Genomic DNA, 23,190 nt, shown 5'->3' with positions numbered 1-23,190 from the left:
TGAGAAGAGAGAAGTGGCTGTCTACAAGCCAAGGAGAGAGGCCTCAGAAGAAAGCAACCCTGCAGCACGTTGACCTTGCACCTGCAGGCTCCGGAACTGTGGGAAAATATATATTTATTATTTCACTCACCCGGCCTGTGGTACTTTGTTATGGCAGCCCTAGTAAATTAAAACAGAAATACTACCTTTTCTACCCTGTCCTATGTATGAACATGTGATATTTTTTAAGAGTATGAATTACCTGGGACTCCAAAGCATAGAGTGAGACAATGAAAAATGGATTATACAGGGTCATTTCCAAGCCTTTGTGGCCACCATACAAACGTGGATGTGTCCCCATTTCTTTTCAGTTTCACACAGAGCAAAAGTTGTGGACGTAGAATCACAAACTGTGTTTAATTTATTGGAGATATTGAGTGAGCCAGTTTTGCCCTAATTTTATAGAAAGATGATGAACAATCATAATTGCTAAACCAAAGAGGCTTTTTGGCAGGGGATGAGAGGTACTATGTTTTCTCCTACTTTTAAAGTACATTTTCCTAAAGAGTCTTGTCTAGGAGTAAATGTCATCACTTTTTTCCTCTGCATTGATCACTTGGTTCTCCCTGCATTTCAGTAAGGTTGCTAGAATAGAAGTGTTTGTCCGTGATTCACAGATGAATCAAAGAGGCCCTATGAGTAGAGAGCTTCTCCTGTGGTCACACAGCACGTGACTGGTGGAGCAGTGACAGGCACGTGGCTCTCCAGGTCCCTAGTCCGGTTTTCTGGGTGCCATGAGAATTCCAGCCTTTGGTTTCTCTTACATGTGGTTCATTTCTGAACCTGAGAAGGAGAATGAACCTCAGGTGACTAACAGTTTTCGCTGTTCTGCACTTGTCTGAGAATGACCCCAAAAGATTTTTAAAGACTAATTCTTTGGCTACCAACCCCATTTTGCCCAGGCATCGACATGGAGCAGGTGAACACTGCCTTTACCTATGACATGCCTGAGGATTCTGAGACCTGTGTGAATCAGGTAAGCTCCACACACAGGGACATTCACTCTCCTACCTGCTTATTTTCTGTGTCTTTTCACACTTCTCATCATTATCCCTCCCTCTGGCTGTCTTCCTATTTTGGGGTCTTCTAGTTCTACTACCTGTCTCCTTCCAGGTGACTGGAGCAGGCTGGTTTGGAACAGGGCTTGGCCATCACCATTGTGTTAGATGAGAATGATGCCAGGATCCTCAGTGATGAGCCGCATTGCTTTGAGGTCAGTGTTAGGAGCTGCCTAATTAGACAGACATCTCCTCCACAGTGAGTGCTGATTTCATGAAACCCTTAGGTACTCCCTGTTCCTTACTGTGTCTTCAATCCCATCACGTAGGGCATGAGCACCTGATGCATAATGGACACTTGACTGGTTCATGCCCCCTGGCCTTTGATGCTGTGTTGGGATGTTTTCCTGGCCTCCATGTGGGGTATCTGTTTTCTCTCATCATATTACATCTCTCCCCGCACCTGCAAGTTCATCTTCTGAACCCAGGCAGTACACCAGCGTCTGCATGTGTGCTGTGTGTTCCTGCCTTGCTTTGTCCTTTTCATGTCTTATTCTGACTGTGCCATGTTTTCTCCTCAGTTGAACAGAAGTGGTAGGAGACTCGCTCATTCTGGAATGTCACCATCTGCCCTTCAGGAGAGGACAGCAAGGTCTCTGGCCTGGTATTCTGGAGTAAGATCATGTCATCCATGACAGAGACATATGCTGCATGTTAGAAGCAACTTTTAGTGTTCCTTGTCCTGATTCCATAGAATGTTTGGCCACAGGACACCAAGCAACTGTGGGGTTCCAAGTGCCTGTGTGACCCACAAAGTCATAGATTGCACAGGCCCAACGGCATCCATCATGAGGTGAAAATGGTCCACCTGGGTTGTGCTTGAATCCCATGTTGACACCCCAGAAAACACCTAAGTCTGAAGTGGCACTGAACAAGCAAACAGACAAATGGAAGTTAGCCAGCCTTCACCATGGGTCAGTGCAGGCCTCGTAGGATGGGCGCATGAATGGAGCAACCACAGTGGCAGGCATGAGGCTATGTATGGGGCCAGCAGCACTAACTCCCCACTGCTGCAGATCCAGCTGCTGCCACTTCTGAATGTCCAACTCATCAGCATTTGAGTCCCATGATGTGCCCCAGTGGGGCACTATTTCTTTATGCGAATACCTACTAAGTGACAAGTTGACTACTTTTAACTACTTCCATCTTGGAAGGGCCAGAGGTTCATCTTCACAGGGTTAGGCACCTATTCTATGGGTGAGTTTTCCTGTCCTGCTCTCAGACACTCAGCCAGCACCACTCTCTGGGTGATGTTGACTTTTCTGATCCACAGGCTAGGCGGTGCTCCTAGCCCATTATCTGCCTGAAGGACCCACTTGGCAGGGAAAGTTTCAGTGTTTCCATGGCTGTGGGTTCCACTAATCCTATCACCATCTGCACCACAGGGACTGCCAGCCACAAGGAATACTGGACAGGTCTTCTACAGGCACAACTCAGTGCCAGCCTGAAGGAAGCACTCTGAGGGGTGGGTGCCATCTTTCAGGACACGGTGCATTGTTTGAATCAGAGACATCTCTACAGTGCTGTGTTCTCAATTGGAAGAACATGTGGGTCCAGAAATCAAAAGGTGGAAGCAAGTTTGGCTCCATGTCCAATCTCTTAGATTCACTCAATGGGGTATTTTGCATGTTTTATCTCCCAACACTGGGCTATGCAAGATACAAGGTTCTGGTTTCCAAAGGAGGGTACCCTTAAAAGGAGACAAGACAGCCCACTGAACTACACATGACGGTTGTCACCAGAGAAGTTTGGACAGTGTGTGCCTAGAGACCACTTGGTGAGAAGAGGATTCTCCTCCTTTCCAGGCCCAGGTAATATATCCTCATCCCCAGGAGGAGGCATGGCTACTTTCACACAATGAGGGTAGAAGTGTGTGTGGAAACCAGAGGTCCACTTGTGAGCCTTCTGGTTTCCCTTGCCCCATTGTAAGTGTGAGCAAAATCATCCAGCAATTCAGCCTGAGAGGATTTGATTTCCAAGGCCTCAGACCCTTCAGGGCAGAAGGTTTGAGTCACACTCTTGGGTAATCCTCCAAGGCCGTGCTCCTGTGCTCTGACACCCTCAGTAGCATTGGTGCTGAGGCTCTGCTTTCCATGGGCTGTTCTCAAACATTGATGGGTCATACCAGTGACACTAAGGCAGGACATTCTTGGGAGACACAGGACTCCTCTGATGGCCAACTGTAGCTCCAGGACTCCTCCATGGCCTTGCTCAACTCTCCTTAGATTGCCTGTGGTCTAGGACACATGCATTAAACCTTCTCTCCTTCTGTCCATCACTGGGGGTCACTGACACTTGGATCTTGGTCTGTTGACTTTCCCAGGGTTAATCTACCTCCTTTGCCACATCATCTGTCAGGTATGTCCCCTAATAAAATGCTGTAACTTTAATCTCATGATGGCACTTGCTTTTTGGAGTATTTGCACTACAAAATCGTTTTCATCTGCACACCAGTGACCTCTTATTTATTCCAATTTGTAAAATCCTTTTGTTTATTGAACTTCCTCTACCTGCATTGGCTCCATTTGGCTGGTATTTGTATTATGTTTTTTAGTTTGACGATATTTCTTGTTTTAAGTCACTAAATTTGGGGGTGGTTTGTTATGCAGCAATGGATAACTAATGAAGTCCTCTTACATTTCCATTATTCTATAGAGGTTAACTACACCTGTTTTATTTCCTCCCACTTTGATAATATTAACCATACATAGGGTTTCTCGTTTCTCAATGCCTGTTCTTTTCTTTATTTTAGTTTATTTTCTCCTTCGTTCCTTCCCTTTCTCCTTCCTTCTGTCTCTCCCTCCCTCTCTTTCTTCTCTATTTCCATTCAAGCTCTTACTCTCCCTCCTTCTCGTTCCTTTTCCCTTCCCTTTTCTTCCTCTTCCTTTTCCTTCTTTTCTTCTTTCACTCCTTCCTTTCTTTCTTCCTCCTTCTTTCACTCCCTTCCTCCATTTTTTCCTTTTTATTATGAAATCTTCCTAGCATATAAAATAACCCTATGTGATTGTGCTATCAGCAAGCATTTTCTGAATCTATATGTCAAAAGTATACTGCCACAGCATATGAGAAACAAGTAACCAACAGGAAGTTATTAACAGAGTCTGAATAAAACTCGCTGCTATGATTCTGCAGCCAAGACAGTGGCTTTTAACTCAATTCCTTCAACTCTGTTTTCAGAACATGTCATCAATATCAAGTATTACACATTTATTTTAAAAGTTTAGGCCAGGCACAGTGGCTCATGCTTGTAATCCTAGCATTTTGGGAGGCCAAGGTGGGCAGATCACCAGGTCAGGAGATCGAGACCATCCTAGCTAACACAGTGAAACCCCGTCTCTATGAAAAATACAAAAAAATTAGCTGGGCATGGTGGCAGGTGCCTGTAGTCCCAGCTACTCGGGAGGCTGAGGCAGGAGAAGGGCGTGAACCCAGGAAGCAGAGCTTGCAGCGAGCTGAGATCTCACCACTGCACTCCAGCCTCGGCAACAGAGCTAGATTCCGTAAAAAAAAAAAAAACAAACAAACAAAAAAAAACACCATACTACAAGGCTACAGTAACCAAAACAGCATGGTACTGGTACAAAAACAGGCACACAGGCCAATGGAACAGAATAGAGAACTCAGAAATAAGACTGCACATCTGCAAGCATGTGCTCTGCAACAAAATCTGACAAAAATAAGCAACAGGGAAAGCATTCCCTATTTAATAAATGCTGCTGGAAGAACTGGCTAGCCATATGCAGAAAATTGAAACTGGACCCCTTCTTTACACCTTACACAAAAGTTAACTCAAGATGGATTAAAGACTTACATGTAAAACGCAAAACTAGAAAAACCCTGGAAGAAAATCTAGGCAATACCATTCCGGACATAGGCATGGGCAAAGATTTTTATGATGAAATCACCAAAGCAACTGCCACAAAAGCAAAAATTGACAAATGGGATCTAATTAAACAAAAGAGCTTCTGCACAGCAAAAGAAACTATCATCAGAGTGAACAGACATCCTACAGAATGGGAGAAAATTTTTGCAATCTATCTATTTGACAAAGGTCTAATACTCAGAATCTACAAAGAACGTAAACAAATTATATGAAAAAAACTTCATTAAAAAGTGGACAAAGGACATGAACAGACACTTCTCTAAAGACATACATGTGGCCAAAAAACATACTTCAAAAAGCTCAACACAACTGATCATTAGAGAAATGCAAGTCAAAACCTCAATGAGATACCATCTCATGCCAGTCAGAATGGCAATTATTAAAAAGTCAAGAAAGAACAGAAGTGCTGAGCTTCTGGAGAAATAGGAATGCTTTTACACTATTAATGGACATGTAAATTGGTTCAACCATTGTGGAAGACAGTGTGGCGATTCCTCAAAGATTTAGAACCAGAAATACCATTTGACTCAACAATCCCATTAGAGGGTATATACCCAAAGGAATATAAATCATTCTGTTATAAAGATACATGCATATGTATGTTCATTGCAGCACTATACACAATAGCAAAGACATGGAATCAATCCAAAAACCCATCAATGATGGACTGGATAAAGAAAATACGGTACATATACACCATGGAATATTATGCAGTTATAAAAAGGAATGACATCAAGTCCTTTGCAGGGATATGGATGAAGCTGGAAGCCATTATCCTCAGCAAACTAACACAGGAACAGAAAACCAAACACTGCATGTTCTCACTTATAATTAGGAGCTGAACAATGAGAACACGTGGACAAAGGGAGAGGAACAACACAGTTGTTGGGGTCTGTTGGGAGAGGGCAGTGGTCAGCGGAGCATTAGGAAAAATAGCTAATGCATGCTATAGGGGTTAATACCTAGGTGATGGGTTGATAGGTGCAGAAAACCACCATGGCACATGTTTACCTATGTAACAAACCTGCACATCCTGCACAGGTACCCTGGAACTTAAAATAACATTAAATTAAATTTAAAAACAAGCTTAAAGCATTAAAGAAAAACAATTAGATAAAAAAAGACTTTGATTTACAAAATCCTGAAACAATAGTTTGAATTTTGCTTTTAACATATATGCAAATCCTTTAATACTGCTCCCTTCCAGAGGTGCAGCTTAATTCCCTCGCTTGAGTGTGGCTTGGACTTAATGACGCACTTCTGATATGGCCTGGCTCTGTGTTCCCACCCAAATCTCATCTTCAATTGTCATGCTAATTGTAATCCCCACATACTGGGGAAGGGACCTCATGGGAGGTAACTGAATCATGGGGACGGTTCCCCCAAGCTGTTCTAATGATAGTAAGTGAATTCTCATGAGATCTGTTGGTGGAAACGTAAATTGAGTCAACCACTGTGGAAGTCAATGACTGAACCTATTTTTCCTAATGATCCCCACACCACCGCCCTCCACCAACAGTACCATGTGTGTTATTCCTCTCCCCGTGTCCATATGTTCTCGTTGCTCAGCTCCCAATTATAAGTGAGAACATGCGGTATTTGGTTTTCTGTTACTCTGTTAGTTTGTTTAGTTTGTTGAGGATAATGGCTTCCAGCTTCATCCATATTCCTGCAAAGGACTTGATCTTGTGCCTTTTTAGGGCTGCATAATATTCCATAGTGTATATATACAATATAAGGGATTTTTCCCCACTTCACTCTGCTTTTCTCTCTCCTGCCACCATGTCTTCTGCCATGATTGTAAGTTTCCTGGGGTACCCTCCTCAGTCATGTGGAACTGTGAGTCAATTAAACCTCTTTTCTTTTTAAATTACCCAGTCTCAGGTATTTCTTTACAGCAGTGAGAGAACAGAATAATATAACTTCTAACTAATAGAGTAATGCTGACATAGCAGTTTGCGAGTCTGGGTGTAGAACATAAAACTCACTGCGGCTTCCACCTTCTCTCTCTCTGTCTCCGGGATCATGAACTCTGGGGGAAGCCAGCTGCTGTGCCGTAAGTGGCTCTGCAGGAAGGTTCACGTGGCTGAGAACTGAGGCCTTCTAGGAACAGACAACAAGGAACTAGACCTTTTCCAAGAGCCATGTGACTGAGCCATGTTTCATGTGAATGCTCAGCTCCAGTGAAGCCCTTAGATGACGCAGGCCTAGGCTGACAACTGGACTGCAACCTTGTGAGAGGCCCTGAGCAAGAAGCACTCAGGGAAACCTCTCCTGGATTCCTGATCACTGGAAACTGTGAGAGATGAGGAATATTTGTTGTTTTGAGTTGCTAAGTTTTACATAATTTGTTATGTAATAGTAAATAGCTAATACATTTTCACAAGACAGGGTGTATTATAACATGTTAGTATGCATTTACTCTAAATTTATCATCATCATTATTATTATTATTTCTAAGACAGGATCTCATTCTGTCACCCAGGCTGGAGTGCAGTGGCGTGATCACCATGCACTGCAGTGTCGACCTGCTGGGCTCAAGGGACCCTCTGATCTCAGCCTCCTGAGTAGCTGGGACTACAGGCATGAACCACCATGCCCGACTAATTTTCTAACTTTTTTGTAGAGATGAGGGCTTCACTGTGTTGCCCAGGCTGATCTTGAACTTCTGGAGTCAACAAATTTGCCTTCTTCTGCCTTCCACGATGCTAGGATGACGCATGAGCCACCACATCTGGCCTAAATTAATTATAAGATATTAAACATGTAACTTAGTTTTAAAAGGTAAGGAGTATTTCCATGGCTGAAGAGGATGCATTTTATTACCGTTCACAATGATCACTTTACTTGAACTTCAATTTCCAACTGTGTCCCAATTAAACACAAAAGGAAGATCCAACCATTGCTAGGCTGACTCTATGATGGCCCCAACTACCACCTCCTGGTCATTCAACTTCCCCCAGTTATTCAACCAACTCTAGTGTAGGTGCTGCTGTGAAGGGATTTAGCAGATATAATTAAGGGCCTCAATTAGTTGACTTTAGGCTGGGTTTATCCTACTTGGACTGTCCTAATCAGGTGAGCCCTTGAAAGGACTGGGTTCTTGCTGAGCATAAAGATTCACAGTGTGAGAGGAATTCAGCATGAGGGGTTTCCTCCACTGTGGGCTTTGAAAATGAAGAGGCTGTGTAGCAAAGAACGCTGGTGGGCACCAGGAATTGAGCACAGCCCTCTCTGTTCTCTACATTGACAGCCTGCAAGGAATAGGGACCTCAGTCTTACAACTGCTAGAAACTGCATTCTGCCACCTCTGCATAAGCCTAAAGAAGGATTCAAAATGAAGACTCAGGTTTGGGAAGCCCGGAACAGAGATTCCATCTACATCATGCTCAGATTTCCGACTAAGGTACTATAAACAGATAAATGGGTGTTGTTTGGCCAGGCGTGGTGGTGCACGCCTGTAATCCTAACATTTGAGGAGCTGACACAGGAGGATCACTTGCAGCCAGGAGTTTGAGACCAGCCCAGGTAATATAGTAAGACACTCGTCTCTACAATTTTTTTTTAATTAGCTGGGCGTGGTGGCACTTGTCTGCAGTCCTAGCTACTCTGAAGACTGAGGCAGGAGGATTCTTTGAGCCAGGAGTTTGAGGCTGCAGTGAGTCATGATCATGTGACTGCACTTCACCCTGGATGACAGTGGGAGACTCTGTCTCTAAAAACAAATAAATGAATACAATAAATGGGTGTTGTTTAAAGCCAATGTTTGTGACAATTTGTTACACACTCTTATAAAATTCATACGCAGGCTCCACAGACTCACGGAATGAACTGATGAATTGATATAAACACTAGTTACATAAAATCTTTCTTAACTTTTTCAGTGTTTTACATTTTATAATTTTCTGTGATGCAATTTAACACACTCATATTTCATTCATTCAGTCAACAAAAATTAATTTAGTCCCTACAATGAACCAGGTGTCCCCTCATGTGCTCACGTGCCTGGCATTCTAGAAGCTTCACAAGACCGAGGTGGAGCCACTGGTGTGTTCTAGGTGGAGAAATGACACACTTTGACTCACATTAGCAGGACCACTGTGGAGAGAACAGTCACGCAGCAGGTCACGGGAGAGTGCCAGTGTCACAATTCAGGAGTGACAGTGTGATGGGGACTAAGCGGAGAGGAGGGCCTGAGGGATACAAGGGATGGAGGGAAGGGCTGGGGATGCAGGAGGTGAGGAAAAGGAGCAGGGGGACAGAATTCAAAAGCAGCAGAACTCTTAGGTTTGAACACATTGATTTACAGTATTTCAATACACCATCTACAGAGCCTTGAAGGGTGTTACAGTTGGCCTTTAATACCTTAAGTGGATCTGCTTAAAAACTAATTTTTTTATGTTAATCAGGTTTTAAAAATACTAAGTGTTCCTATAAAATATACACACCACTTAGATGTGGATACTTCCTAAAACCTGGCAGTGCATGAGCACTGGTGATGGGCATTGTGACTGCCTTTAGCGCTTGCAACTTTGTGGTGAATAAAGTCTGTACTGACTTCTGGTTACAACATAAAGGAACATAGTGGCTACTTTGTATTGAGGAGATGTTCTGGACTCACACAGAAACCCAGGGCTATGGAATGAAGGTAAATGTAAAATACAACAAGTGGGAGTCACAGATACATTGTCTGCCAAAGTGAAACTTAGGAGCTTTGTGAGTCCTGTTGTAATGCTTTTCGACACATTTATATATCAAGAGGCCAAAGTAACATTTTTTACCGATTAGATTTCTGATCATTCAGGGATTACCAAGATTCTGCTACCCACTGTTGTTAATAAACAAAAAGCAAACTGATCTCTATTCTGTCTCATGCACTCAGGCACAAATTTTCCAGATTTAAAGAAAAAGAAAAAAGAAAGACAAGAAAAAAAAAAGCCCTGTCTCTACACCTTCATTCCCAGGGCGAGCTCCCTCTCTGGCACCAAGCTTCCTGGGGTGAGTTTTCTTCTAGAAGACTCCAGGGGGACAGGTAAAGAGTGGGAGACAGGGAGTTCATTTCAGGGACAGGAATTCCAGGATGAAAAGTGAAGCGAGAGGGAGGGGTCCCAAGCCGAGGGTTTCTTCCCGGTTTCTCAGACAGCTCCTGGGCCAAGACTCAGGGAGACATTGAGACAGAGCGCTTGGCACAAGAGGAGTGGGGTCAGGGCGAAGTCCCAGGGCCCCAGGCGTGGTTCTGAGTCTCAGGCCCCGAAGGCGGTGTATGGGCTGGGGAGTCCCAGCGTTGGGGATTCCTAATCTCCGCAGAGTTTCTCTTCTCCCTCTCCCAACCTGTGACGGGTCCTTCTTCCTGGACACTCACGACGCGGACCCAGTTCTCACTCCCACTGAGTGTCGGGTTGCTAGAGAAGCCAATCAGCGTCGCGCGGCCCCGGTTCTAAAGTCCACACGCACCCACCGGGACTCGGAGTCTTCCCAGACGCCGACGATGGGGTCATGGGGCCCCGAACCCTCCTCCTGCTGCTCTCGGGGACCTTGGCCCTGACCGAGACCAAGGCGGGTGAGTGCGGGGTCAGGAGGGAAACGGCCTCTGCGGGGAGGAGGAAGGGGCCCGTCCGACCGGGGCGCAGGACCCGGGGAGCCGCGCGGGGAGGAGGGTCGGGCGGGTCTCAGCCTCTCCGCGCTCCCAGGCTCCCTCTCCTTGAGGTATTTCAGCACCGCCCGTGTCCCGGCCCGGCCGCGGGGAGTCCCGCTTCATCGCCGTGGGCTACGTGGACGACAAGCAGTTCGTGCGGTTCGACAGTGACGCGGCGTGTCCGAGGATGGAGCCGCGGGAGTGGTGGATGGAGCAGGAGGGGCCGGAGTATTGGGAGCTGCAGACACTGGGCGCCAAGGCCCAGGCACAGACCGGCTGAGTGAACCTGAGGACCCTACTCCGATACTACAACCAGAGCGAGGCCGGTGAGTGACCCTGGCCCTGGACGCGTATCACTTACTCCCCCCTTCATGCCTCAGGGACGGCCCTGGTCCCCCTGAGTCTCCGGGTCCAAGATCGACCCCGAGGCTGCGGGACCTGCAGAGATCCTCGACCCTGGAGAGCCCCAGGAGCCTTTACCCGGTTTCATCTTCAGTTGAAGCCAAAATCTCTGCAGGTTGCTAGGGGCCGGACCGGGCCGGAGCTGGGTGGGCGGGGCTGACCGCAGGAACTGAGCCAGGGTCTCACACCCTCCAGGTAATGTTTGACTGTGACGTGGGGCCCGACGGGCGCCTCCTCCACTAGTATGAACAGTATGCCTTCGACGGCAAGGATTACATCGCCCTGAACGAGAACCTGCGCTCCTGGACTGCCGCGGACACGGCGGCTCAGATCACCCAGCGCAAGTGGGAGGCGGCCAATGTGGCTGAGCGAAGGAGAGCCTATCTGGAGGGCACCTGCGCGGAGTGGCTCCGCAGATACCTGGAGAACGGGAAGGAGACGCTGCAGCGCGCGGGTACCAGGGGCCATAGGGTGCCTCCTAGATCTCCTGTAGATCTCCTGGGCTGGCCTCGCACAAGGAGGGGAAGAAAATGGCAACAACACCAGAATATCGCCCTCCCTCCGGTCCTGAGAGAGAGGAATCCTCCTGGGTTTCCAGATCCTGTACCAGAGAGTGACTCTGAGGGCCCGCCCTGCTCTCTGGGACAATCAAGGGATGAAGTCTCTGAGGGAGTGGAGGGAAAGACAGTCCCTGGAATACTGATCAGGGGTCCCCTTTGACCCCACAGCAGCCTTGGGCACCGGGACTTTTCCCCTCAAGCCTTGTTCTCTGCCTCACACTCAATGTGTGTGGGGGTCTGACTCCAGCTCCTCTGAATCCCTTGGCCTCCGCTCAGGTCAGGACCAGAAGTCCCTGCTCCCCCGCTCAGAGACTAGAACTTTCCAAGGAATAGGAGATTATCCCAGGTGCCTGTGTCCAGGCTGCTGTCTGGGTTCTGTGCTCCCTTCCACACCCCGTGTGTCCTGTACATTCTCAAGATGGCCACATGAGTGCTGCTGGGGTGTCCCATGAGAGATGCAAAGTGCTCGAGTTTTCTGACTTCCTTTCAGACTCCCCCAAAACACACATGACCCACCACCCTGTCTTTGACTATGAGGCCACCCTGAGGTGCTGGGCCCTGGGCTTCTACCCTGCGGAGAACACACTGACCTGGCAGTGGGATGGGGAGGACCAGACCCAGGACATGGAGCTCCTGGAGACCAGGCCCGCAGGGGATGGAACCTTCCAGAAGTGGGCGGCTGTGGTGGTGCCTTCTGCAGAGGAGCAGAGATTCACATGCCATGTGCAGCATGAGGGTCTGCCCAAGCCCCTCACCCTGAGATGGGGTAAGTAGGGAGATGGGGGGATCATGTCTCTTAGGGAAAGCAGGAGCCCTTCTGGAGACCTTTAGCAGGGTCGGGTCTGGGGCCTGGGGGTCAGAACCCTCACATTCCCCTCTTTTCCCAGAGCCGTCTCTCCAGCCCACCATCCCCATCGTGGTTATCGTTGCTGGCCTGGTTGTCCTTGTAGCTGTCATCACTGGAGCTGTCGTTGCTGCTGTGCTATGGAGGAAGAAGAGCTCAGGTGAGGAAGGGGTGACAGGTGGGGTCTGAGATTTCTTGTCTCACTGAGGATTCCAAGCCCGAGGTAGAAGTGTGCCCTCCCGGTTACTGGGAAGCACCATCCACACTCATGGGCCGACCCAGCCTGGGCCCTGTGTGCCACCACCTACTCTTTTGTAAAGCACCTGTGACAGTGAAGGACAGATTTATCATGTTGATGATTGTAGTGATGGGGACCTGATCCCAGCAGTCACAGGTCAGGGGAAGGTCTCTGCTGAGGACAGACCTTAGGAGGGCAGTTGGTCCCAGACCTACATCTGCTTTCCTTGTTTTTCCTGATCCTGCCCTGGGTCTGCAGTCACACATTTCTGGAAACTTCTCAAGGGTCCAAGACCAGGAGGTTCCTCTAGGACCTCATGGCCCTGCCACCTTTCTGACCTCTCACAGGACATTTTCTTCCCACAGATAGAAAAGGAGGAAGCTACTCTCAGGCTGCAAGTAAGTATGAAGGAGGCTGATCCCTGAAATCCTTGGGATATTGTGGTCGGTAGCCCATGGGAGAGCTCACCCTGCCCACAGTTCCTCCTCTAGCTACATCTCCTGTGGGCTCTGACCACGTTCTGTTTTTGTTCTACCCCAGATAGCCAAAGTGCCCAGGGCTCTCATATGTCTGTCACAGCTTATAAAGGTGAGACCCTGGGGGGCCTGATGTGTGTGGGGTGTTGGGGGGAACAGTGGACATAGCTGTGCTATGGAGTTTCTTTGACTTGGATGTATTGAGCACGTGATGGGCTGTTTAAAGTGTGACCCCTTGCTGTGACTGATGTGAATTTGTTCATGAGTATTTTTTCTGTAGTGTGAGACAGCTGCCTTGTGTGGGACTGAGAGGCAAGATTTGTTCATGCCTTCCCTTTATGACTTCAAGAACCCTGACTTCTGTTTCTGCAAAGGCATCTGAATGTGTCTATGTTCCTGTAGGCATAATGTGAGAAGGTGGGGAGACCACTCCACTTCCATGTCCACCATGACCCTCTTCCCCACGCTGACCTACATTCCTTCCCTGATCACCTTTCCTGTTCCAGGGAGGTTGGGCTGGGATGTCTCCATCTCTGTCTCAACTTCATGGTACACTGAGCTGTAACTTCTTGCTTCCCTATTAATATTAGAATTTGAGTATAAATTTACTTTTTTCAAATTATTTCCATGAGAAATTGATGGGTTAATTAAAGGAGAAGATTCCTAATATTTGAGAGACAAAATAAATGGAAGACATGAGAACTTTCCAGAGTTCACGTGTTTCTTGTGTTGATTTGCAGGAGAGGAGAGTAGATGGGGCTGTGCCCAGCAGGTGCTCAGGCTACTGTGGGCTTTATGTGGTCACAGCTCGGCTGGGTCATCTTTGCTGCTCCATTGTCCTTGGCCCTTCAGTAGAACCTTGTCGCATCAGGACCTGTGATCACAGGGACTTGGATGTCACCTAGGGTGGTCCCTACACATAGAAGTCCTTCCGGTATCAAGAGCAAATTTTCAGACCCCTGTATCTCTCGCCCTCCTTCCAGGTCTCTTTCCTGGATTGTATTTTCCATCTTTTCCCCAACCTTAAAGGAAGCAGATTCTGAAATTTACAGAGAGGAGGAGATCCCATAGTTTCTCATCATAGGTAACTTTCTGTTGGAACTCCTCTTCTGCTTTCCTGCTCATCTTCCTGCCCTGGGTTGTAGTAATCCTAGTGCGGGCTCCAATCCAAACTCATGGATGTATAAAGCAGAGTCTAATTTAGATTCATATGTGGTTGGAAAATTGGATCCAGAAGCCTAGGATTATTTTTCCTGAACAGAAAAATATGGTTGTGTGCTGCAGTGTGCAAGAGGATTGGTGTAGGAAGAGGGAGGGAGGGAGGAAGGACACACAAGCAGCCCTGGTGAGAAAAGCACTGGTGGCACTGATGGTGGTGTGAGATGATGTTGTTCTTTAGCTGCCATGAAACGCATTTAACCTGAGGCTACATTAATAAAGATATTGCCTTTAGAATATAGAGGTGCTCTACAGTGATCATTCATTCAACTGACATTTGTTGTCTGCTAGGGATATGACTGCTTTTGCATTTAGAAAACATCATTAAAGTAAAAACTGAAAAATTTCCAGCCTTGTGGTGCATACAATCTAGATGCAAGCTTGTCCAACCTGCTGCATGTGACCCAGGACAGCTTTGAATGTGAGACTTTTTTGCTTATCTGTGGTGGCAAATATCATGAAAATTATGCATGAACTTTTTTTTTCTATTCTTTCTGCTCATCAGCTGTCATTAGTGTATTTTTTGTGTGACTCAAAACAATGCTTCTTCTTTCCATGTGACCCAGTGAAGCCAAAAAACTGGACACCTCTGTAGGCAGATGATAGATATAGTATAAGCAGAGTAGGAACAGAAGATGCTGAGTTAGAAGGTGGCAAGTGCTGTGTGGCAGGTGATCCAGAGTGTGGGCTGTGGGGACAGGGAGGTGGCTGTTGTGCTGGGTGGTCAGCATGGGCCTTGTTGCAAATGTGACCTTGGAGTAAAGATTTGAGGGATGTGAGGAGTCCACAGGGATGTCTGGGAAAGTTCTTTTTAGGCAGGGAACCTTCAGTGCAGATGCACTATGGCAGGAAATTGTCTGTGTCCCTGGAAGGACAAAGAGGCCAGAAGGGTTGAACAGAGAGAAACTGAAATGAGGTCAGAGGTGTGGACAGAGCAGGTAGCCCTGGAGGATGTGGGAAGGGTGTTGACCTTTGCCCTGAATGACATGGGGAGTTAGAGGACAGTTTTGAAAAGTGGGATATGGTAGGACTTATCCTTTGAAAGCTTCTCTCTGGCTGCTGTGCTGAGAACAGAATTGAGAGGTGGGGACCAGTGAGGCAGTGGGGAAAATGGTGGGAAAGGAGTGCAGTATTCCAGGATGAAGATGTTGTTTACCTTGACTGGGGTGTGAGCAGGGGAAATAGTGGGAAGTGAAGGGATTCTGGATGAATGTGAAGATGGACTTCACAGCACTTGCTAATGGATTTATCTGTGGTGTGAGAAGAAGAATCAAGGGCACCCACAGTGTTGGACTGAGTGAGCAGAAGGGTGGAGCTGCTGTCAGTGGAGATGGGGAGACTCTGGCAGGAGCATACAGAGGAGAGGTCATCACAGGCATTCAGTGGAGGAGACATCTATGAGAATGCAGGTGAGGGGCCCAGATGCCTCTGCAGCTACAGATTCATCATCCAATCACTCTCCTACTTCCACCACCCCTGTGTCTCAGAGCCAGAGCACTGATTCTCCCCTGGGCTGTCTGCACAGGCAGGTGAAAGTCAGGGAAGTTACGGTCTGCTGTTGGTTATAATAAGTCACAGATTATTGTGTTTTCTCAGATAATTAAAGAAATAATACGAGAATGTATAATTAGAACACTTAGTCACGAGACTACAATAATGCAAAGTTTTTTATTCATCTAAAGAAGGCAACGTAAGAAAAACAGTTGAGCAAGAAAGAGATAATATTAGAAGGCAGCAAATGACAATGTACAGACTTAAACCCAATGAGGTCAACAATTACATTAAACATAATGGACTAAACAAGACAAATAGTGCAAGGAGGTAAAAATAAATAAGTAAATAAATAAATAACCATAGGCTATTGACAAAACCATGGCTATTGACAAAAGCCATAATTTCAGTAGAAGGTACAGAAAAGTTGAACGTAAAAGGATAGAAAAGAAATACCAGACAAACATTCATGAAAAACCACATGGAGATGCCATTTAGAAAAATTACAGGACATGGGTCTCCTGAGACATAGAGCACATGCAGACAGCTCACACTGTGTTTTTCCTTTTTTTCAGAGACAGGATCTATTGCCCAGGCTGCAATGCAATGGTGATATCATACCTCACTGTAACCTCAAACTCCTGGGCTGAAGCAATTCTCCTGCCTCAGCCTTTTGAGTAGCTAGGACGACAGGCATGTGCCGCCACAGCTGCTATAATGTCTCATTTTCTCATTTGCTGTGGTGTGATCAAGGAAACAATATCGTGCCATGTATTTGACTTGCAGCAGGTACACAACAATGTCAGGTGAATGAAGAAATAAAACCATTTAGTAATCCAAGCCATATCCACATTTACATTTTACAGGTGAGGAGCAACATCCCAGACAAGTAAAATAAACTGATTTACATCATCCAGAGCAGAATCGAGAACATATTCCCTGTGCTAAAGGAATCAGAGCTCTACCAGGGGTCATAGCAGGTATCATGCAAGTCAGATACGTTAATTACTAGAATTGGAATTGATACATTTTGAGATATAGTAAACAAAGGGTTTGGGAGGATTAATTGAATGCAGAAATAAAGGAAGAAAATAGATTTACTTAAAAGATGGATAGAATCTTTAAAGAAACAACATTTTTTTAAAGTGACCTGATGTGGACCAAAGCAGAGATGAGCTCAAGTGTCAGGTGGGAAAATGCCTGACTAAGTGCAGCTTCCAGACCCAAGGGAGACCTAAGAAGCCTGGGACATTTTCGGTTGTCACATGGGGACTGGTGGGAGGGGGTGAGTGGGGGTGCTGCCGGCAAACTTCCCACAATGCACAGGGCAGGCCGGGCCACAAGGGAGTCTCTGTCCCAAACTGTTAATAGTGCTGCTGTTGAGAAACCCGCCCCAGAGGTAAGTGCTGTAGTGTCCTCACCATTTCACCGATTAAGAAACTGAGGCACCAGGGGGGAAAGTGTCAGTAGGACCAGAGCTGCAGGTTGAATCCAGGCCACCTGGCTGCAGGATCTTGGCTCCCCTGATTAAGTCAGGGACGCGGGAGCCGACCACAAACAATCCCAGCCGCGTGGTGCCTTCATGGTCTGTGGGCGCCCCCTGGTGTTGACACTGGGCCTGTGGCCAAATGAGGCTTCAGGGAAAAGGGAAAAACAGGTTTGGGTAGGGGGATGCTCCTTCAGGCTCTCCAGATTTTGAGCCATGACTTACGCTCAGAAAAAATAATGTCCGCCTTAATTATCTCTCCAACCCTGTTTTTCCCAGTCCTGGCCAGTTCTCTCCCTCGACTCCATCAACATTGGCACCTGCCAGATGCCCAGCACCCACCAAGTAAGGAGTGAAAAGGCCCCAGGACTAAAGAAGAGATTCCACCCCAGCCATCCCTCCCCTCCTAGAGCTCTAACTCTGTGCCTTTAGTGCTTAGGCTCTTAACCTGGGGTCCGCAAACCCACTTTCCTATGACACTGCATGCAGAAGTGATGTTACATGCACACATGACTTCATTACAGGACATTGGATATTAATATTCATCAGATCAGCTAGACGCCCAAGATATCACTCTTCCCTCAACAGCTTGTGATCCTCCGAATTAAAGAAAGGGTAGAGATTGAGGAAGGCCCTAACTCCAAATCTTCTACCACTTCTAGGGAAGTGCTGAAAAGAAGTGCAAGGTACTCAATCTGCGCTGGGGATACAGCAGGAAAGCAGAGCGTTCGCGGATTTCACATTCCATTGAAGAAATACCATTTTGAGAAAATATCCCAGTCACTTTTCTAAGCCCCAGGCAGCAGCTCAAACAAAATAAAAAAAAAATCTTGGCCCAGGTGAAATCATTGAAGATATAAAACTTTGTGAGACCTGTAGTTAGAGAGAAGGACAATTCACTTGAGGGCTGCAGCAGAAAATCCCCACATCATATAGGATTTTTCTTCATCATGAAGGTCCCCTGAAGGGACCTTCTCCCCTCAGCAGTGCATAGTGAGGTCATTTCTGTGTAAAAAGATAGAATCTCCTTGGTTCCTGATGTTTACACTTACTACTCACTCTTTGACTTTGTAGATGCCAACTTCACATTAGACATCTTTCGGTTAGTTTCCTTACTGTGTCTAAGCAGATAATTTAAACTTGTTTCTGAAGCAGAAAACCAGGGACTGGTTATATCAGCTATCACCCTACTCTGTGGCTCTCTTATGCAATAAGCATAATAGATTGTGGGCCAACAGAATTTGTAGCAAGGTAAACATAAACCCTCCATTTCAGCCTATGTTTCAGTTTGTCTAGTGATGTTCCAGTCTTGCTCCAGTCTTAACATTTTAAAATTTATAATTTTACTTGAATTTGATTTTATTTCTGTTGGGTTTGTCAGTGAAAGCCTTCTCAAAACAACTGTGGAGGAAAGACAGGTAAATAAATGCATGGTGCTCCCATATGTTAGTGCTCACTGCATCTTACAAATGTGTCACCCCCACTGCGACATACGGTGCATCAACAAATGGTGCTGGGAACCTGGATATCCACATGCAAAAGAATGATGCTGGAGAAAATTCATGCCCTTCCATTACACCCTTTTCAAAAATAAAGTCAGAATGACTCAAAGAACTAATCTTAAGAGTTGAACCTGTAAAATCCTTAAGAAAATACTGAGGAAAAGTTTATGGACATTAGAATTGGTAGTGGTTTCTTGGTTGGTGACCACTAGTACAAGTAATATAAGAAAAATGACAAATTAGACTGCATCAAAATTTAAAAACTTTTTTGCATCAAAGGACACTGTTAAGAGGTCAAAAGAAAATGCACAGACTGGGAGGAAATATTTGCCAATCAGATATCTGATAAAGAATTAATATCCAGAACATGTAAAGAACTACAATTCAACAATAGCAAAACAACCTCATTCAAAAATGAGTAAAAGACATGAATAGACAATTCTCCAAAGAACATATACAATAAGGACATAAAATTAAGGAATGCTGGTCAGGCGTGGTGACTCACGCCTGTAATCCCAGTACTTTGGGAGGCCAAGGCAGGCAGATCACAAGGTCAAGAGATCAAGACCATCCTAGCCAACATGGTGAAACCCCGTCTCTACTAAAAAAAAATACAAAAATCAGCTGGGCATGGTGGCACACATCTGTAGTCCCAGCTACTCAGGAGGCTGAGGTAAGAGAATCACTTGTACCTGGGAGGCAGAAGTTGCAGCAAGCCAAGATTGCGCCACTGCACTCCAGTCAGGTGACAGAGCAAGACTCCATCTCAAAAAAAAAAACACACACACAAAACAAAAGAAAAAGGAATGCCGATAAGGACATAAAAATATGGCAAACTTCACTAGGCCAAATGTTGGTGAAGATATGGAGAAACTGGAACACTTGCACACTGCTGGTGAGAGTGTACCGTGGTACAGCCACCATGGAAAACAGTATAGTGGTTCCTTAAGAAAGTAAAGACAGAATTACTATATGAGTCCACAATTCCACTTTTGGGCATATCGTCAAAAGAACTGAAAGCAGGACCTCACACAGATATTTGCACACTCAGGCCCATAGCAGCACTATTCCCAATACCCAAAAGGTGGAAGCAGCCGAGTGTCCGTTGAGGATGACGGGATAAACAGCCCACGGTGCACACACACAGGGAATATTATTCAGCCTCAAAAGTGAACGAAATTCTAATTGGATGAGCCTTGAAAACACTGTAAGTGAAATAAGCCAGAAATGAAAACAAATATGATATTTTACTTATATGAGGTAGCTAGAATAAGCTAATTCATAGAAACAGAAAGTAGAATAGAGGTTACCAGGGAATGGGCAGTTATGTTTTAATGGGTACGGTTTCTGTTTGGGATGATGAAAATGTTCTGGAAGTGGATATTGGTGGTGATTACACAAAACTGTAAATGTGCTTAATGCCACCAAATTGTACACTGAAAAAATGGTTAGAAGGTAAATTATATAGTATGTATGTTTTATCACAATTTACAAAAAATATATCAACACTAAATCCAATCACAACTGTCATCGAGATTATTTTATAATGATGTTTCAACAAGCAGGTTGTCACTGTGGGGGGCAAGGAGGGGAGTCATTAGGGTTCTTATGCCACTGTGTTCTTCTGTGTCACTCCTCGGCCACTTTTGAACTGTGCTTATGCATCCCAATTCCTGATCTGCTAAGTACTTTCAGGAAAGTTATTCACATGGTAAAAACTCATTAAGCACCTAGCTTATTCTTGGTGCTCTACTGTATGGAGTTGATCTCAGAAAAAAGAATCAAACTTCATTGGACCTCACAGATGGCACAGGTTGGGGGTTGGAACGTGGGTAAGGAAATTATAACATAACATGTTACAGTATTTTATATTACTTTTTTTCCCTTGAATGCTACATTATTAATATTTTATAATGACTGTACTGACTTACATGTACCAATGATTCCAAATTAAAATTACTGCTTTCTCTGTTTCTTTCTTATATATTTTTCTGTCTTTGTAAGTATTTTTAGAGTGGGCATTTTGGAAATAGCCCAACAATTTCATTTATATGATAATGTTTTGTTTACTCTTATTCTTGAAAGATGGATTTGCCAGCCACAAATTTCTATTTGACATTGGCTTTCTCTCAGCTCTTTAATGATTATGCCTCTTCTGGCTGCTGTGGCTGACAGGGAAAAATCAGTTACATCCTAACCCAGTTGCTTCTTAGATGATCTGTGTTTCTTCTGCAGCTATTTTGAAGATGACCGTTTCCCTTTAACATCTGAAGTTCCAGTGCAGTGTGAGTAAATGTGGATCCTTCATTCACAGTGCTATGTATACACTTGCTTCACCTTTACCCATAAACTATTTATGGAATGCCTCATACATTTACTCACTTCGTGATGTGTAGGAATTTAACTAGACTAATGTTAAATCTCATTTGGCCACCATTTACATTGTGAAATCCAAAATAATGGCCCCACAAATATATCCAAGCCCTAAGCCTATCACCTTTAGATATGTTACCTTACACAACAAAAGAGATTTTACTGACATGATTAAGAGGATGGACCTTTAGATGGGGAGGTTATCTTGGATTTTCTGGGTGAGCCCAATCAGATCACATGAATCCTTAAAAGTAGAGATGACTGAAGAAATGTGGGTCAGTTGGAGTGCTGAATTTCTTTTACAGTAATTTCTTCATCTACTAAAATATGATTGTCTCTGTTTTTTAATTCAGAGTGGTGAAATGCATTAAAAGATTTAAAATTTATATATTATTACATTCTTGGGATACATAACTTGGTCAACATAGTCTATTCATTGCATACAGGTAGATATAGTCTACTAATATTTTTCTCAGGATTTTCACACATAATTATATAAAAGTGATATTCCTATAATAATCTTTCTTTATTGATTTCCTAACTGGTTCTAGAATCAATGTTATTCGTGCCTAAAAATTTGAGTTGTTTGGATTTTCCTATGATTCCCTATATATCTTGAATATTTTATATAAGTCCATTATATGTTTGATACATAAGCATACTCATAAAACTGGATATGTTTGAAGGGAAATAGAATATTTACCATTGTTTTAACTTCTTTACTTGTAATAAGTCTTTCTGTTGACACGATTTTTCAGTTTCAAGACTTTTTAAATCTCTCCTATATCTGCAGTGGTATATTTGTTATGACACTGTCTTGTTCTTAATTAACATTGCCTGTTTTATTTCTCTGTTCAATGAACAGCTGCTTTTGGCAGGCTGGGTTCTCAGCAGTGGCAGCTGCCAGGTCAGCCTTGGTGAGTGGTGAGTCAGTTGCTATGCCCATGCAGTATCCATCCCAGCCACCAGGGCCACTTTGTGCACAGACTCCATGAGCAAGCCCTGTGCGGCTGAGTGGCATCGTCCATCAAGCCATCTTGCCCACCTGATTACAGGGAGCTCCAGCCTCTTGGAGCCCCTCTGTTACGCATCCACATGCAACCACTATCATCACACAGTCTGCCCATAGCAAGAGGCCTATGCAAACCTCTCTACCCCCTAATTTTTCATCTTTATTTTTCCCAAGTTCCTGACTTGCAAGCAAACCCATGAGCCACTGCCCATGATTCATTCACTCATGCACTACTGGGGCATCATTTCACACACCCCACCTTCCATGGGCCTATTTGGGATTTGATTTCTAGTTCCTGGCTCAACAGCCATTACCAAAGCTGTTTTGGTGTCAGCTCCCAAGCCTACTGCTCTTGTTGTAGGTTTTCCTCTTTATATCTGAGTCACAGGCATCTATTTCCTGGGATTTTTAATAATTGCACTGATTTGTTCAATGTAGCATTTCTAAAGACTTCCAGCAAGGGAGATTCTATATTAGCTTAGAGAGAATTGTTTTAAAACATCAGAAATGTATACTGGAATGAAGGACAACATGCATGGAGAAAGGTGGACAAACCATGAGTGGGCCGCGGATTTTCATAAAGTGAACAGTTGAGCAAACAACACTCACATCAAGGTACAGCATTTCCAGCCTCCAGGAAACACCCTTAGGTTCTACTTGATCATAAATCACCCCCCGATGCTAGAGCAGCCACTTTCTTCATTTCTAACACCATAGACGAGATCCATCAGATTTGAATACAGTCACCTCATGTCCTGGGTCTTGCTGTGCGTGATCGTAGCCTGCTCACTCCAATGGCTGTCAGTGCTCCATTTTACAAAGAGCTCACCCTTCTGTCCCTGCACTGTTGATAAACTTGTGTGTTATATCCAGATTTTACAAACTGTTCTGCTATAAATAATATTTTCACATATTTTGGGATACAAATGCATGCATTTCTATTGGTATATAACCAAGAGTGCAATTGCTGGGT

At 45.0% G+C, this 23,190-nt stretch overlaps 2 pseudogenes; both read left to right on the top strand.

Moving 5' to 3' along the window:
• The window catches only part of LOC112622411, a 77,829-nt pseudogene that overhangs the window by 37,911 nt on the left and 16,728 nt on the right, over nucleotides 1–23,190 (top strand).
• On the top strand, nucleotides 10,244–13,736 carry LOC112622399 (annotated as a pseudogene).

Source organism: Theropithecus gelada, chromosome 4 (genome assembly GCF_003255815.1).
Source record: "Theropithecus gelada isolate Dixy chromosome 4, Tgel_1.0, whole genome shotgun sequence".
Classification (NCBI taxonomy): domain Eukaryota; kingdom Metazoa; phylum Chordata; class Mammalia; order Primates; family Cercopithecidae; genus Theropithecus; species Theropithecus gelada.
The sequence above is the reverse complement of the archived record's forward strand: the minus strand, read 5'-3'. Positions and strand labels throughout refer to the sequence as shown.